At 36.6% G+C, this 18,180-nt stretch overlaps 1 protein-coding gene across 1 annotated transcript in view; it reads right to left on the bottom strand.

Annotated features, from left to right (window-relative positions):
- Positions 1-17,767, bottom strand: part of LOC134657000 (putative metabolite transport protein HI_1104) — a 78,335-nt gene extending 60,568 nt beyond the window's left edge. Inside the window, exon 1 of the mRNA XM_063512566.1 lies at positions 17,596-17,767. The gene's annotated coding sequence lies outside the window, so the exon portion shown is untranslated. The remainder of the gene's footprint in view (positions 1-17,595) is intronic.
- Between the last annotated feature and the right edge of the window lie 413 nt (positions 17,768-18,180).

The following is an 18,180-nucleotide window of genomic DNA, read 5'->3' as shown; positions in this document are numbered from 1 at the left end:
TATTATTTGGTATATAAATAGTGCCCTAGGCAAGGGCACCATATACTTGTTATGTAAGAAAGTGATTTAAAAAAATGTCAATCATATTCGTTTCATAAAAATAAACAGTTTTGGTTTATAATGTTTTAGTTTTTTAAATAAAATGTTGCAAGCGGAAATCTGTCGCTGTATTTAAAGAATATATGTTTCAAATTTCAAGGTCCTATCCCCAGTTATGACTATGCGTATCTTTGTCTTTCAGTACTTATATAAGTAATTGAACTATTTATATGTGTAATGATCTAATGATAAATGTGGAATTTCGTGCTAGACCAAATCTTCACACGCTTATTTAAATTATTATTATTATTATATAATTAAGGAGCATTGTTAATAATCATAAATAAAAAAATATAACATACCATATCAGGCTTGGGCTTAGTTAGCACAAAAAATTAAACATCAAGTATGTTTTTTTTTATTAAATTAACACGTTTAAAATACCTATAAAGAAAACATACTCGTACATAGGTGGTCTTTTATTGCTGGTTTATTGATTTTAGACCATAATTATGTCCGGTGAATACGGTTCAAAATAGGACTTTAGTCTAGTCTACTGCTGTAAGAACAATGAATGCGCCTGCGACCCTGAACTTCACGCGAACTGGTTCATACAGTGAAAGGAGAGGATGGCCTTATGCAATCGTGTGTTCTTTAAATTAATACGTTTTAAATTTTATTTACTACTTTTGTGTCTGATATAAACCAAGCATGCTTATCATGCAGGTCAAATTGTAACATATTAAATTATTTTACTTTCTACAAAGTAGGTAAGAAGTTTACTTGTAAAAAACAAAACCCATTAAGCTAATAGAACTATGAAAAAAAAACAACGGGTTGCACTCAGGGAGTGCCGGCAGAAGTGAAAACTCAATCACTATTGCAAAATGTCTGCAGCACTATGTATAATTGAGGTTAACGCCATCTAGCGTTATTTCGTTGCATTACTTGAAACCCCTAAGTACCCGAATTATATTAATACCAGTTAGAGGGAAACTCACTATGATGGCATTTAAATCAATAAAGAAAAACTCAATTACATTGAAAGTAACAGTTTTTCGATCAGGTCACGTGTCCGTCTTACGTCTTACGGTCACGTGACACCTGTTACGAGTTTAACATTTTTTCCCCACCTCAAAAAGTGCACAGTGCCGCTAAAGAAGTTTTCACTTCAAAAAACTATAGATCCAATAATGAACTAGAGATAATTTGATGTGTTTTTTTGCAAACTAAATCAAGTCGTGATTGTAATTGGTTTTCGCGTTTATTTTCAGTTTTACATCAAATTAAAGCCTTGTGGTTAAGCAATTTGCTGGAGTTTATTTTTAAATTCAAAACAATTGCCACGCAACGCAAGTCAGACTTAACGCTGATTATCAAATTAACTTAATTTGTAGCCCGGCGTCTGGTAAAAACTAATCACAGTTAATTATATGCTGATAAACACAGTAATTGGGTAGGTACTTAAATAATTTACAGAAATTAATACGTCATCCTGATACATTTTTCCTTTTCAATTGGCGTGTGCCGATATACTCGTACGCTTATAATTTTTGCGAGGCCCCGTAATAATACTTTTACCTCGTCAAGCCCAATGTGCATTACGGTGTACACTCCGATTCAATTAGAAAATTTCATAAACCGAATAAAGTAGCATTTATGTTTCGTTGTTTTCTCGAACAAACGAAATTCATTCCATTTTACTACGATATGGTTCAAATTAAAAATAGGACAATTTTGTATGGTGAGCCTTACGACAATAAGTGCGAGTCCAGACGAGACAATTTTTCGCTAATCTGATTAAATTGTCCGATCAAACCAGGACGTGCGGACGCAAACGCCAATTTGATTCCCCGATCAAATCAGCAGGTGCGGACACAAAAATGCCAATTTTCGAAGTTAGTATTTATGGAATGCAAATTGGTGATTTAATTGTGTACGTGTGGACGCTAGATGAGATTAGCACCAATTATTTTCTTGATCAAATCGGTCGATTTGCCCAGCTCGTCTGGCTCGACACGGCTTTAGGCTACTGCATAAGGCCATCCGCGGAATATCGTTACGGATATTGACCCGGCGCGTACGCAGCTTGCCGGACGCACGCCCTCAAGGACTAGGGTTTCTGTGTGGGCACAGTACAAATTAACCCTTAAATGCATAGTGTTGCTAAATGTCTACAAAGCATTAGACAGCTCACAGATTAAGGGTTAAACAAATTCTATTTGTTCCTGTATATTATTTCAATAGTAAAACTAATAAATTTTCCGAATTATTACATAAATTTACGCAGTATTTTAATTTATAAAAATTACATTTGTTTATAGACGAAATGTCGAAAAACTTGGAAAAACCTGGAAGTTGATGATTTTTAGTATGTGATTTTGGGCAGATTTTTCGGGGTATGTAATTATTTTATATTTACAAACTTTATCATAGGAACATCATAAATAGTGTACCTTTCTGATGGCAGTTAAGATTTTTTCTATACCCCTTACTAATAGCTATATATTTCCAAAAATATGATTTAGCCTATGCAACTTTTAACACTGATTTCGCAGTGAAAATCGATGATATAATTTTTTTTACTATTTTTACTAGAAACGGCAAACAATTATGTGATACATATATTAATTTAGGGCAAAAAGAAAAAATCATGCATTTAAGGGTTAAGGGTTTGAGAACCACTGTACAGTAGTGATGGGTAGGACATCAATTTAAAATGAGTTTGTATGAGTACCTCATTTTCTAAAATGAGGTGTTACAATGTCTTACTTCAAATGAGGTGAGGTACTAGCATATTTTCAGCGTCGACTATTCCATTAATTCCAACGGCGACAAAAATATTTAATGTATATACATATTTATGTATTCATCACTTCCTTTATAAATAAATAAATAGTAACATTTAATTGGAGTGCAATTCTGGAGGTTAAGAATAGAACTTTTAGGAGAAAGATAATTTTAGAATCAAGTAAAATGAATAGAGGAGTGAAGTAAGACATTTTTGCGGTACGAAGTACTGCGACAAATTAACAAAATGAGTGGTACAAATGAGGTGCCTCACGAGTGAGCGACTCAACACTACTGTACAGTACAACCTTGATATTTTACTTTTAGTTTAAGTTAAGTTTCACAAGGTCATAGATTATTAATTGGCTAAAAAAACATTATTCATTTTCACTGCACCCACTTGGAATGGCTTTTTCTTTCTTTATTCTTTGAAATCAGTGAGCAAACATGCATTTTTTTCTTATAAACAAATTTTGAGCTGTTTAGGTTGTATATATATACATATAGGACCTTAGCTTGGATAGGATGGATTTTTAAGTGATGGTATTGAATAATAAATATTTAACTTAATATCATTAATTTGGATTAGGTTTGTTATACTTTACGCTATTATTTTCCTCGTGTTAGTGTAGTGTTGGAAAATTTTGCGAACTGCAAAAAATCTAAAGCTGTAGACGGTGGGTGAATAATTGATTATATTTTAAATATACGGTTACAAAAGCAAATATTTAATTTACGCCATCAGATAGGTTATTATTTTTAAATTAAATACTTTAATCCGACGACACTTGACATTTTCAGTTTTGGTCGCACTTTTGACATTTGACAGGCAATATTACCCATTTACATTCTAGAATAGGGTATTTGACTACTATTAGTCAAATCAGTTTCTTTTTTCGAACTGTCAAAACGATTTTGCTTGTATGGAATTTATATGAAACACTAGCATGTGACGTCACAATCAAATTACCTACCTCTTTATAGTTTTATACAGGTTATAAATAGAAATTGTGTCACAAATAACTGCTGTCTACGTTTCTCTATTAATCTTCCGGAGCTTTATTTCATGCATGGTGAAATATAATTTATTTTAAATACAGTCAAATAGCCTACCTACGAGGGTGAATCAAAAAGTCCTTAGAAATAGGGTCAAAAACAAACGAATATCATTTTTATTTTTTTTACTTTTCAACATAATTTCCTTCTTGTTCTATACATTTATTATACCGTTTTTCAAGTTTTTTTAATCCATCATAAAAAAACGATTTTTCTTGAGCCTCAAAAAACTCCTCTACGGCACCCATGACCGCGTTGTTGTCGTCAAATTTAGTTCCGCGAATGTGCTCCTTTAGTTTCGGAAACAAGTGGAAATCACTAGGAGCTAAGTCTGGCGAGTAGGGTGGATGATCAAAGATCTCAAAACCAGCTTGGCGGATTGCAGTGAGAGCCATTTGTGATCGATGAGCCGGAGCATTACCATGGTGAAAAAGCACTCCCGCACTCAATTTTCCTCGACGTTTTTCTTTGATTGCTTGACGCACTTTTGGTATCACATCGGTGTAATAGGCACCTGTAATGGTTTTTCCTTTAGGCAGATAATCAATAAAAAGGATTCCTTCTGCATCCCAGAAAACTGAGGCCATAACTTTACCTGCTGTCGGAAATACTCTAAATTTCTTTATTGGAGGGGAGGATGGCCGTTTCCAGGACATGCTTTGCTTTTTTGTTTCAGGGTCAAAATGGTGAACCCATGTTTCGTCCATTGTTACGAAACGACGATAAAAAGTGTCCGCATCATGTAAGATTTTCTTTAGATTCCGCTTCGAAACTTCTAAACGCAAGTCTTTGTTAGCCTGCGTTAACATTCGCGGAACCCATCTTGCTGACACTTTTTTAAAACCCAAAACATCGGTTAGTATTGAATGTACGCTACCAAATGAAATCTTTAGAGTCTCTGCTATGTATTTAATTGTTAGTCGCCGGTCGTCCAAAACCATTTTCTCAATTTTTTCAACGGTTTTTGCGTTAACTGAGGTAGATGGCCGGCCGGAGCGGGGGTCGTCTTCGCAGCTAGATCTGCCTCTTTTAAACTCGGCAACCCAGAAAGTGACGGTGGAATAGGGTACAGCACTAGTGCCTACGGTTTGCTGAATATCCAAAAAAATTTCCTTGGTAGTCATTTTTTTCATACACAAGTACTTTATCACGGCACGTAACTCATTTTTTTCCATAATGGGACGTTTTAGTCGACTTATTTCGCAAAATATTGATTTACCATGTAACGGCGGGAACAATTCGAATGAAACCAACTGTCAAATATTACGTTATAATGACAGTTCAAAATAAAAAAAAAACTTCATTTAAAAACTTTTTATAAACAGCCAGTTCTAAGGACTTTTTGATTCACCCTCGTATTGTGGATTTACTCAATTTATAATATCCGTACAGGATGGAGATTCCTAACACATCGGTTAGAAAATACGAGGAAAACAGGTGACAATGTCTTAAAGAATCACAACTAGGCAATCGATCACTTAATGGTGATTATTAAATAATTGCTTTCATAGTCACTTGATTACAGTGACTTGTGACTCGGACGCATCACGATCATGATCTTAATTTCGTTGTTGACTGTACGTATGTCTACAAACGTGCAGTAAGTTTATGTTTGACCGAATAGTTGACTGGTAGAAAATGCCTTAACCTCGTAAGGCCCACGGCACCATCCTATACTCGTAGTAGTACCACGCCCACACCACGCCTGTATACTTGCACCATGTACTTGTTACTTTAATGTAATTTAAACCATTTTCAATTACAAGCATCACCCGCCTGAAGGGATGTGACGGTTACCGTACCTCCTGTACCCGTACCGTAACTCCAGGGGTGTTACATGCGCACTAAAATATCCACGTAACATAACTGCGCATACGCACATAGTCATTAGCACTGTGCACTGGTTCTTGTGGTCATCCAGCTTGTTAGTCGTTAATTGCAGCCACTTTAAACAATTAATAAATAGCGGAGTATACATTGTACAAGACACTATTATGACACAAGAATTGAATGAAAAAGGAAGACATTATCATTATAACAGTGAACGCATATAAACCATGGAAGTATTCTGTCCGCTCAATTATGACCCAACGTAAAGTATTCGATTGTAGGCGGTGCTTACAGACTGTTCGATTGGCAACTTCAGTGCAGCCCATCGACACCCCATACTATGATAACTTAGGAACGTACTTGTTACCAACGTTGAGGCATAGTAAATAATCTTATCGAATTAAAATGCCTGCTGTTGCATTTTGGTAACACATACCATACTTGCTTTCAAACATAGACGTATTATACCTACTTTTCTTTAGGTTGGTATGATCGGTAAAACGTCTACCGTCATTCTAAATTGTGGTGAAAGCGGTTATGTTACGTGTTTATTTTTGTGTTTAGACCAAATAACTTTAGCTTTTATTTAAATGGGGGGCAAATCTTTAAGAAAATGTGAAGTTTGTGGGGTCAGGCGTGTAAGGAAACTTACTTCTGATATATTTTTAGCAAGATTTCCTCTTGATTCGAACAGGTCGGTAAACTGATGTTTTTGTGCGATATTTTCATTTTGAGTCGTTCCCAGATACTAATTTAATTAGTTTGGAGTAGTTTTTATCGTTTACCATCCTTGATTAAAACGAAAACATTCTGTGAATAGATTCTTCTTGTAAAAACTAGGTAACCTAAGACACGAATAGTGTGCGAACAACTTATCGATAATCCCTTTATTTCAGATATCGACTATGGGTAAAGGTAACAGGTAATGAGGATTTGGAATATTTACCTATACAAAGGCTGAATGAAACTCCAACCTCTGAATATCTACAAGTGAATGAGCCTGACAGCTTTTTCCCTTTGTGGGAAGTTGGAGTTCACAGCCTTCACAGGCAAGACTCAGTGTTTGCAGGAGTGCTCTAAAAGTAGATTGTAGCTTTAGTTACGTTCATAAGCGTATTGTAATATGCGTATACGTAAATATAAAACTATCTGTATCTTATCTTTATTCTGTAAAATAAAATTATTTTTATATTTTGCATTTATTTTATTAATCCACCTGATTTTCAATATTTACTTTTACAGTAGTACAGTACAACAGCACGTATCGCACATTTATCGATATCGATAAACAGTAGGTACCGGAAGTGTCGAGCCCTAGCGTTGTTTTTTTTTGTGTTGGCAGTATTGACATGTATTTGGTGTGTTGGCACAATGTACGTTCTTAATTCGGTTTAAGGCTTGTTCGAGAGTGCCGACTCTTAAAACGTAGTGATTTAATACTCTTTGCTTCAGTGCGGCCGAGATGACAGTCAGTGACCGATGGCTAAATTGGTTTATAAAAACTACGTTTTTTTGTAATTAAAAATGTCTTCATGTGTCGTGAAGTGGTGCAGAAGTTGTTTTAGTTTATATCAAGGACAGTGGAATCACTTTTCACTTGTAGTAAACAGATAACTTCAGTAAAATTTGGAATAAACATGACGACATTTTTTCAATACTACCGTGCTAAGCTAAAACGTAACAACTGCATACGACTTTCATAACAACATACGACTTTTTAAATTGCGAGGATAATAGGGATGGTTTTATGCCAAATGAAGTAGACTATTTTATTAACTTATGGTTTAGGTATTTTCTATATACAGTAGAATCCGCTTATAATGACATTGAAGGGAAGTAACAAACATGTCATACTAAGCGGATGTCATATAAAGCATAGTTGATAAACTTTTTATTTTATGTTTTCCAAATTAATCTCAAACTATTTTGTGAGAGATGAGTTTTATTAACCACCAATTATCAACTTTCACCGAGAGTAAAAACTAAAAAACGCCACAGACGTCCTCGCAGGGAAAGATGTGGGGCCGGCCACGAAAACCAGCTAATTTGTCAGTATAACCGGACATAATTCTATAAAAATAGTATTTATAGGTCGAAGTCATCTTATCCGACTTTGTCACAAAGAATTTCATATGAAAACCAAACTTCGCACAGTAATTGCGTCATAGTAAGCGGTTGGTCAGTATAAGCGGAGTTATAATAAATAAATAAATTAAAAAAAAACCGGATAAACGGATAATAAACGGATTCCACTGTAATTATAAGTGTAGTAATAAATTCCTTCTTACTGATTTGTATTTTCCTTTTTTATTTCATGAGATGGAGCTATAAAAAAACTACCTAGTTATTTCAAATTAATAATCAAATTTGGTATTGTCATTTTACATTACTTTCCATTCAGATTCCCACAAGATGCTATTCGCAGAGAACTATGGAAAAAAGCTGTCCAATTAGAGAGACATGAAATTGAGTGGATGCCTGGCAAGATATCTAATGTTCTATTCATGAGATAACCCGTGAGATAATCATACCCGGTCTCCTATATGTACGAGGGGTGTTCAAAATATTCTCGGTATGAGAATGAAAACAAACAAGTACGAAAAGTTTGATATTTTTATTTTTCAATATACTCCCCCCCTATGTTCATACACTTAAAAGATCGATCAATTATTTTTTTTAATCCTGCATAAAAATATTTTTTATCTTTGGTGTAAAAATGCTCCTCCACTGCCGCCTTCAATGCTTCATCATCGGAAAATTTATTTCCACGCAGATCCTTTTTAAGATTGGGGAACAAAAAGAAGTCGCTGGGGGCTAAGTCCGGACTATACGGTGGGTGAGTAACAGTTTCAAACCCACATTCAACAATAGCTGCCTTGGCAATATGAGCAGTATGGACGGGGGCGTTGTCATGCAGAAGCATAACACCTTTGGTTAACTTTCCTCGCCTCTTTTCTTTGATTGCATCCTTTAATTGACGTAGAATGTTAGCGTAGTACTGTCCTGTGATATTTACACCTTTTTCTTTATAATCGATCAGTAATACTCCTTCACAATCCCAAAATATCGTGGCCATGACCTTGCCAGCTGAAGGGATGACCTTGAACTTCTTGGGATGAGCTGAACCCTTAATGTGCCACTGCATGGACTCTTGTTTACTCTCTGGGTCATAATGATGAACCCAGGTTTCATCTCCAGTAACTATTCTTTGCAGCACCTCATCAGGATTTTCACCGCACAGGTCAATAAAATCGGAACAACAAGCTACACGCATGTCTTTTTGAAGCCGAGTCAGCATTCGCGGAACCCATCTTGCACTTACTTTTGACATATTAAGATGGTCATGGATAATATCATGTACGGTACCAATAGAGAGATTGGTTACTTGTGCTATAGATTTTACCTTCACTCGACCATCTTCCAATATAAGTTTTTCCACTTTATCAATATTTTCTTGTGAAGTAGCTACTACAGGCCGGCCAGGTCTAGGGTCGTCTTCAACACTCTCCCTTCCACGTTTAAACTCGCTTGACCACTTTTGAATGGTAGATAAAGAAGGAGCAGACTCACGGTAAACACAATCCATTTCCTCTTTTATGGTTTTTTGATTTTTACCCTGTTTTGTCAAGAATTTTATCACGCATCGATGTTCTAATTTAGTTAACATTGTCAATTCCCACATGATGTTCATGTTTGTTCAGCAATTGCAGAAAAACAAAAGAACATCTCGCTTCGAATTATACTTTTTTTTAATGTCAATGAATAAACCTTAGCGGCCAGTAACGAAAGAAATTTTAGAAGAGGTTGTAAGATATCAATACCGAGAATATTTTGAACGCCCCTCGTAGATACATTTTTTTCTATCACGCTTTCACTGAATTAATTTAACAAATACACACATTATCTCAAAATGTTGATCATTTTAATCCACCCTCTACTGTCACATATATGTAGGTTCTCTCTCAAGCCATTTCCGTCAGTAGAAAAGAGCGGCGAATTTAGAAAATGTAATACAATTGTGTACAAATGTAATACCTACTATAACCTAGTACCTAAGCAAATCCGTAATATTTTCAATTGTATCTGTTAGGGAGACCTGTTATTGGCTTCATGATTGTATCCTAGTTATAAGTCTATATAGTTTGTTAAAGCTGTTGGTCTTCTAATAAAATAAAATAAAATAAATAAATAAAATAAAGTAAGCTCGCGAACGGTTTATGGTGCCATACAAAATTGTAATTATGCGCCTTTTTCTACTGACAAACTTGCTTGACCGGCTATATACATATAAAATATTTCCATTGGAACTGAAAGTGGGGATTTATTGTGACTCCGCCTGTTCAAATGTTTTTGACCCGATTCGTGTACGCATGTAAATTTTGCAGGCTGTATAGCCTGTCCGATTTCTAAGATCAAGTTCGCCATACATTTACTATGGCGTACTTGGTCTTAGAAAAACGGACAGACTATACCAGTACGGCTACCATCAGTTTGGCACTGACAAACGCCGTCGAGAACGTAATTTACTTTCTATACATCTCGCTCGTACTCGCTTATTAGTGCAAACGAAATGTATAGAAAGTAAATTACGTTCTCGATAGCGTAAATGTCAGTTTTGACACTGTCAGTAACTCATGGTACGGGCTCTGAACGTGACTTCGCACTGCCATACAGATTGATAATAAAATATACAAAATACTTATTATAGCGGAATACATTTATACCTACAACAATGAATATTTAATTATGTTGAGTTAGTCTGTCATTTAATTTCATAACAACATTTTAACTAGTTATCTTTGAATCTGCATTAAATTATTATACGTGAATTATTTGACTGGTTCTTCAATGTATGGCATAAACCTATCCCTGTCCAAGTCATATTCTAATCAAATATGGACCGCGAACTCTCAGCGGCCAGTTACGTACAGTAAGAAGGTTATTAGCGGATTAATGTCGCTGATTGGTAGTTATTGACATTATATGCATTTCATCTACACTTAGCTGTGTACGTTAGTGTAATAGAGACAGGCTCTGTAAACGTATCGTCTTATTTAAATGTAGGCGTAATTGTGTATGTGTGCTAATTTGGCCCGAGAATTTGAACGGTAATGTTCCCAAAGGCGGTTTCCAGTTATATGCTTTCACTGCATTATAAGGACTGGCAATAAATAAATAAATATTAAATATTATTAGACAATTTTACACATATCGACCGACCCGTGTAAACTCATTAAGGCTCGTGTTCTGGGTACTAGACGACGATATAATTATATAATTAATAGTTATATACATATAAATATTTATATACCTACACAGAAAAGTTCCATAACCCAGCCAGGAACAAATATCCTACTAAACATACGAATAACCAGTGGCTCTGTGAGCTGTACACCTCGCGAGCATAGCTTAAATTTCAATAAATATATGGCTCTGCCATTTTGAAAATTTTCCAAAAACTTAATCGACGTTAAAAAAAACAACGAACCTGCCCACAAATTTTCACGAGTATTGGTTCCTATTAGTGTGACAGTGACAGTTGCGTTTCGTTCGCTACCTACGTAGAGTTAGCGATTGGCATGTTGTCTACGTGGCCAGGCGGCCTAGCCAAGATGATAATCGCTATCGCTTCGCCATCGAATCGCTTTGTGTCTTTCTATCACTCTTCCATATTAGTGTGACAGTGACAGTTACGTTTCGATCGCTACGGAGCGTAGGCGATTGACACGTTGGCTACGCGGCCAGGTATATTCAGGATTATATCTCCGAAATTTTAATCACTTTTTCTCATGATTCACAATGTTTGCGTCTCGTGGATCAGCTGGGCCATTTTATTCAAAAAAGTTGTCCCCTACACTTTTTGTTTTCAATTTGTGAATTTCTATGTTATTTCTACTCAGAATCACGAGCTCTTTCTATCCCAATAGGAGAAAAAAAGTGCCCTATTAGGATCAAAAGAACTCATGATTGTGAGTAGAAATAACATAAAAAATCCGAATTTTGAAAAAAGTGTAGGGGACAACTTTAAATAAAATGGCCCAGCTATGTGTTGTTAAAAGATTGACAGTCCTTATTATTTACCTATTATCACAAGACACAGACACAGGTGCTACAGAAATAGGTCAGTAGGCCGCCGCAATCGGAAAACTACCTGTCTTCATGGAATATTCAAACAATATCCAACAACGTATTCTAGGCTTTAATTATTTATTTATAGTTATAATAATAGACAATAGAGGTTGAAAACTTTAAGTGGGTCAGTAAAAGCGGTTAAGGTGCAGCCTTCACATTTTTTTATTACACTATTATAAAGTTTTTTCTCGTTAGGTATATTTATTATCTGAAAATAATCCATGAACCTCGTAAGGGCCACCCCACATCTAGCGTCTTTCGAGCGTCGGCGTCTACCGGCGTCTGGTCAGCGCTATGGAAAATGACGTCGCTGCGCAGTTGCGTCGACGTTGCGTCGAGCAGCGGCCATATTAGAGTTGTAGGCGCCGACGCTCGAAAGACGCTAGATGCCCTCTAAGTCCCCGTGTACTTGTTCAAGTACATACGAACGAGGGGCGTTCAATATATAATGAGAATGAGATGCAAATTCTTTAAATATTAGGAAAGTAAATACTGGCCGGTAAAGCTAATCTACCTAGCTGATTGCCCTGAAAAAAAAAACTAATTGTTTTTTGTTTAAAAAAAAATACGGCGATTTCTTTGCGATGCTATTGAGTACGTTAGCGAAAATGGAGAAAATTGAACTGCGCGCCGTTATCAAATACTGCCGTTTGAAAAAAATTTCTACGGACCAAGTCAATTTAGATTTACGGGACACTTTAAGGTCTAATGCTCCTCCGTATTCGACAGTCGCACGTTGGTGCGCCGAATTTAGACGTGGAAGAACATCGACCATGGATGATCCCCGCTCTGAAGAAATTGTGAAAAAAGTCGAAAACTTAGTTTTGGCGGATCGTCGTGTCACGGTTCGTTTTATTGCTGAAAATGTAAAGATTTCAACGGGGAGCGTGCATAATATTTTACATGAACGCTTGGGTATGAAAAAGGTATCAGCGCGTTGGGCACCCAGAATGCTTACTGACACACAAAAACAAACTAGCGTCGAGATTTGTCAAGAAGCTTTGGACCTGATACAGCAAGACCGGGAACTTTTTTTGGCGCGATTTATAACAATGGACGAAACATGGCTCCATCATTACGACCCTGAAACGAAACTGCAGTCTATGACATGGAAAAGGCCATCATCTCCAACTCCGAAGAAATTCAAGGTGGGCCCATCTGCCGGTAAGGTCATGGGCTCTGTTTTTTGGGATGGTAAAGGGGTCGTAATGATTGAGTATCTCGAGCATGGAGCCACTATTACGGGCTCTTTATATGCCAAACAAATAGCAACATTGCGCAATGAGATCCGTGAAAAACGGCGAGGTAAACTCTCGAAAATTGTGTTGTTCCATCAGGACAATGCACCGGCACACAAGTCCGCCGTTGCAATGGCTGCAATACGTGATGCTGGGTTCGATATCCTTAAGCATCCTCCGTATTCACCAGACCTCGCCCCTAGTGATTTCTACCTATTTCCGAGATTGAAGGAATACCTAAGAGGCAAGAAATTTGAAGACGACGACGCGGTAGTCGCTGCAGTACAAGATTTTTTAAGTACTCAAGATGAAACCATTTTTAGAAATGGAATTTTAAGTTTAGAAAAAAGATATACTAAGCGTATTATGCTAAAAGGTGACTATGTCGAAAAATAAAATTACATTTAATAAAAGTTGTATATAACATACTCATTCTCACTTTTTATTGAACGCCCCTCGTACAAATTAAATTCGAGTGTTTGAACTACAAATAAAAGAAGGTTCCAAATTCAAAAGCGCCAAAATTGTTCTAGGAATTACGAGGTTAACTTAAATAGAATAGAATAGAATATAATCCCACCAAAAACATTTTCATGTAAAATGTTGCCAAGACGAAACCATAAGGCTCGCACTGACAAAAAGTTACCAGATCTCTTGTAGAGCCAAGCTTCTAACTCTACAAGCCCTAACTTCACAAACTCTACACCTTAGTCAAAATATGTGGCTTGACCGTTTCGCTACTGTCACATGGACGTAAGGTGAAAAATGTATTCACTATTCATTATTTTTTATAATACAATAGTTCTTGGAGTAACGAAACGGCCAAGCCACATATTTTGACTAAGGTGTAGAGTTTGTGAAGTTAGGGCTTGTAGAGTTAGAAGCTTGGCTCTACAAGAGATCTGATAACTTTTTGTCAGTGCGAGCCTTATGGTTTCGTCTTGGCAACATTTTACATGAAAATGTTTTTGGTGGGATTTCACTTCTTTTTGTAAGTTGCTTACATCCCCTAATTTAAAGGGTTGCGCGTGTGATTTAAGGTACTATTAAAAATCCTGAAATACGTACCTCGGGGCATCTTTTATACAATCTGCTTTTTACTGATTCCCCATACAAACTTCAACCCTCCTTTTCCCCTAACGCCCTTTTCCACCCCCTTTTCACCCTTACGGGGTGATTTTGGGGTTGAAAACTATTCAATGCCATTCCCCATTACAAAAACTATCTACATACCAAATTTCAACTAAATCGGTTCAGCGGTTATTGATTTCCCATACAAAATTCCACCCCCCTTTTCCCCCCTTAGGGGCAAAAAATTTCAAGTTTTTGAATTATTTTGTTGTTTGTGTACTAATACTATCTTACATACCAAATTTCAGCTTCCTAGGACTTCAGGAACTACCCTAGAGGTTTTGATGATCAACAGTGAGTGAGTCAGTGACGAAATTGGGGTTTTTTAGATATGAATAAAATCTTAAGTATAAGAGCTATGCAATTGAATTTTTTTATGTTTAATAAGTCCACTATTGACATCATATCCCGAGAATTTTGTTTATCTGGTATAATCCAAACCCAAGTTATGAGGGTTCAAAAAAACGACGAAGCGCTTCGAGAAAAGGTAGGTAGTGCCCTTGCGCTTCGCTTTGCTCGTCTTGGCGGGGGCACTACCGTGCCCCCAGATTTATTCTTAAGCACAGACAATACTTAATATGAAAGAAAACACAAAATAAGATTAAAGTGCCACGAAATGGCCTCATCTCAGCATGTTGCTGGTGGCTTCCCGCTGGTCTTCCGATGTGACCATCAAGTGAGAAGAATCACGGAGGGTAGCAGACAAGAAGAAAAAGACATCAAATAACGTACACTGTACGTCGTACAGTGATCAAATAGTAAAATAAAAGTTACACAGAAGGAAGATACAACATAACAACTATATTAAATAAGTCTTGTCTACACTCTACCATCGATCTTTCCCTTTTGTCCCGCCTGAAAAACGCCGATCATACCGTCGCGTCGCCCACACTGTTAACTGACAGTTCGTAAACCTTATTATAAAAGTCATAAGGTCCACCGATGGACAAGTTAAGAGTGTTGCTGTTTGTACCTCTATGCTAGATCATTCACTGTGCATTCTGTGTGACTCTGTCAAGCTCTGGAACGTGCTACGGTGCTAGAGTCAAACTGTGCAAGTGTTATTTTGAACGTCAAACTTCTATGAAATTATGACGTTTCTCTTTTGAGGCAGTTGCCCATCTCTTTTGAGGCACTGCCAGGTTTTTTGTTTTACAATAAGGCAAGTCGTTGTTTAACTGCTCGTGCTAATATTGATACTCGAGTATCTGAGCGTCGTGAGGGTTTTAAGACAAGAAGATTAAACAAACTTTGCTTCCGAGTGAAATACAAAATATTCCAACTCGAGGAAAATACTACCTGTATAACTTAACGAATCAAATCCAAAAATAATACAACGTTATTATATATTTATCGTTCAAAATCATCACTCAAAAGTCAATCCCAATCCCACCAGCATTTCCTCACGGTGGGAAACAACTCAAAGTGTTTGTTGTAAAGGTTTAAGGCGACGATAAACATATAGGGTAACAGCACCAGTGGCCAGCCAGGTACCAGTAGTCAGCCTTTTGAGTCGTTTATTGGTCATAAATATCTGGTATATTCGTTTAAACAAATCACGAGTAATCAAATAGGAGCTTTGATTCCTTATTGGTTAATACGTCACACGACAGGTGCGGTGAGGGAACGGGGGGAAGAAATATACTCGTTCATACAGGTGCTGTTTGTCGACGAGTGCAATAGTGTCATGTCCGCCATATTTTTCACTGCACGTGGTGTTCTCTTAACAGGCAAGAAAAACTATGTTTTAATGTTAAAAGTTATTGTTTTTGTTAATGATTGGTTTATTTATTAGTTTATCTATTAAATTGCATTATATTTGAATGAAAATATCAATATTTCATTTATAAATTGAGGGGGCTGGCCACTGGATAACACTTTTTTCCAAAGAATCCAGTGCCCAGCCCCCCACGGCTGACCTTTGGGTTATTCGTTTATTTTATTATTTTCGAGCCAATGCGACCGTTAGGACCGTTAAATTTACATTTTCAAATTTAGTTAGGCATGTCCTAGTCAATTTAAAGTAAAACCCAGTAGTCAGCCGCATTTGAAATAACGTTTTAATGCGGCTGACCACTGGGTTTCACTGATCCAGTACTCAGCCATTGACCTTGCTTGGTACGTCGCCGCCAAAAATATGTCCACATTTTTAAACCCTATCTCATTGAAATAAGGTTCAAAAGTGTATACATATTTTTGACGTTAACTATACATAACTATCGTTTTGCTTTTTCCTGGTCGGTATAATATGACTTTGTTTATTAATGATAAAATGATAATTAGATCTGAATAGTCTCGTTTAATTATTTTTTACCGAATACCTACTAGGAACATAATTATATATTAGGATTTACCTCGTTAATTTTTGACGGATTAATTATTAGAAAATAAATAATTGCGATTCTTAGTTTACAAGAATAGTGTTATTTAAGTACCTGTGGCCTATAAGAATTGTATGTACCTATAAGAAATTTTCTTTTTATTAAATATTTAAACAAGTAATACATATAAGCAAAAAAAAAATAAACTAAAATTAAAAACTACAACTAACTACAATAACAATAACTAAAATTATAAATAAAAAATAGATATTATAACATCGTTGATTTTGATATATGCAAAAAATTATAAACTAAAATTAAAAACTACAACTAACTACAATATCAATGACAAAAATCATAAAGAAAAAATAAATATTATAATATCGTTGATTTTGATATAAAAATGTAGTGTTTTGATCTAATTATTATGAATAGTTTATATAGGCTGACTACTGGGTACACAGAGGCTGCTTACTGGATTTTGGAGGCTGACTACTGGAGAAAAGTGCCACTTTTTGTTTAAACTTAATTAGAGGTATTATAAAGAGGATTGTTATTTTTTTAAATATTTTGTTTTAAAACTATGATAAACAATTGATCTAACCATGTCATTTGTTTAATTATCCGACTAATCCTGTAGAAATGCCGAACGTTCAAACTTAAAAAAGTCGTTATAAGGCTGACTACTGGTGCCTTTACCCTAGATGAATAAATACATACTTATATATACATAGAAAACACCCATGATCCAGGAACAAATATCTGTGTTCATCACACAAATAAATGCCCTTACCGGGATTCGAACCTGGGACCATCGGCTTCATAGGCAGCATAGGCAGGGTCAGTACCCACTAGACCAGACCGGTCGTCCAATTGCCAACCGACTCTTGTTAAACTATAAGGGTCGGTTGCACCAAACTAAGTGTTCGCTAAATTTTATTGTATGGGTATTTACATAGTTCTCTGCCGCGTGATGTTGATCAGTTTGTCAAATGTGGTTGGTGCAACTGGCCCTAAGTGCACGCGACATAATCCAGTTTTATTTCACTGAAACTTACCCTTAATTAAAATTCACCACCAAAACACAAAATCTACACCGCACGCGCGTTTCAAAAAATCGAATTACGAACTCGAATTTTAATTCGCTTCGTTCAAATTTCGATCCGTTATTGTCGGCAACCTCTAAAGCGCGTTCATAGGTTGCAACAAGCGCGTGCGCCGTGTGTGGTGGCGCGGCGGCGACTGAGTGGTGGTGGCAGTGGATGCCACCACGAACGTAGCTTTCAGGACCGCCCGCCTAAAGCCCTTGCTACACGGTCGCCAACAAGCCCCTCAGACCGCGTGGCCTTAGTCTGGACGGACCGTGTAGACAGTTGTTTCCAACAAAATTTGACCAAAACTGACCAAGGTCAGACCAAGGTCAGACGGTTAGTAGGCTTGTCGGCGACCGTGTAGCAAGGGCTTTCGGGCTTATTTAGACGGTGCGAGAACTCGCATGCGAGTTGCATTACATTGCGTCATTTGATCGGTCTCTCTCTAGCCTCAATGGTCCGCAATGTAACTAAAATCGTATATGAGTTCACGCGCCGTCTAAGTGAGCCCTAAGGGTGGATCATGGTACGTAGTGATAACCGCCTAAGTTA

Source organism: Cydia amplana, chromosome 19 (assembly GCF_948474715.1).
Source record: "Cydia amplana chromosome 19, ilCydAmpl1.1, whole genome shotgun sequence".
Classification (NCBI taxonomy): Eukaryota; Metazoa; Arthropoda; class Insecta; order Lepidoptera; family Tortricidae; genus Cydia; species Cydia amplana.
The sequence above is the reverse complement of the archived record's forward strand: the minus strand, read 5'-3'. Positions and strand labels throughout refer to the sequence as shown.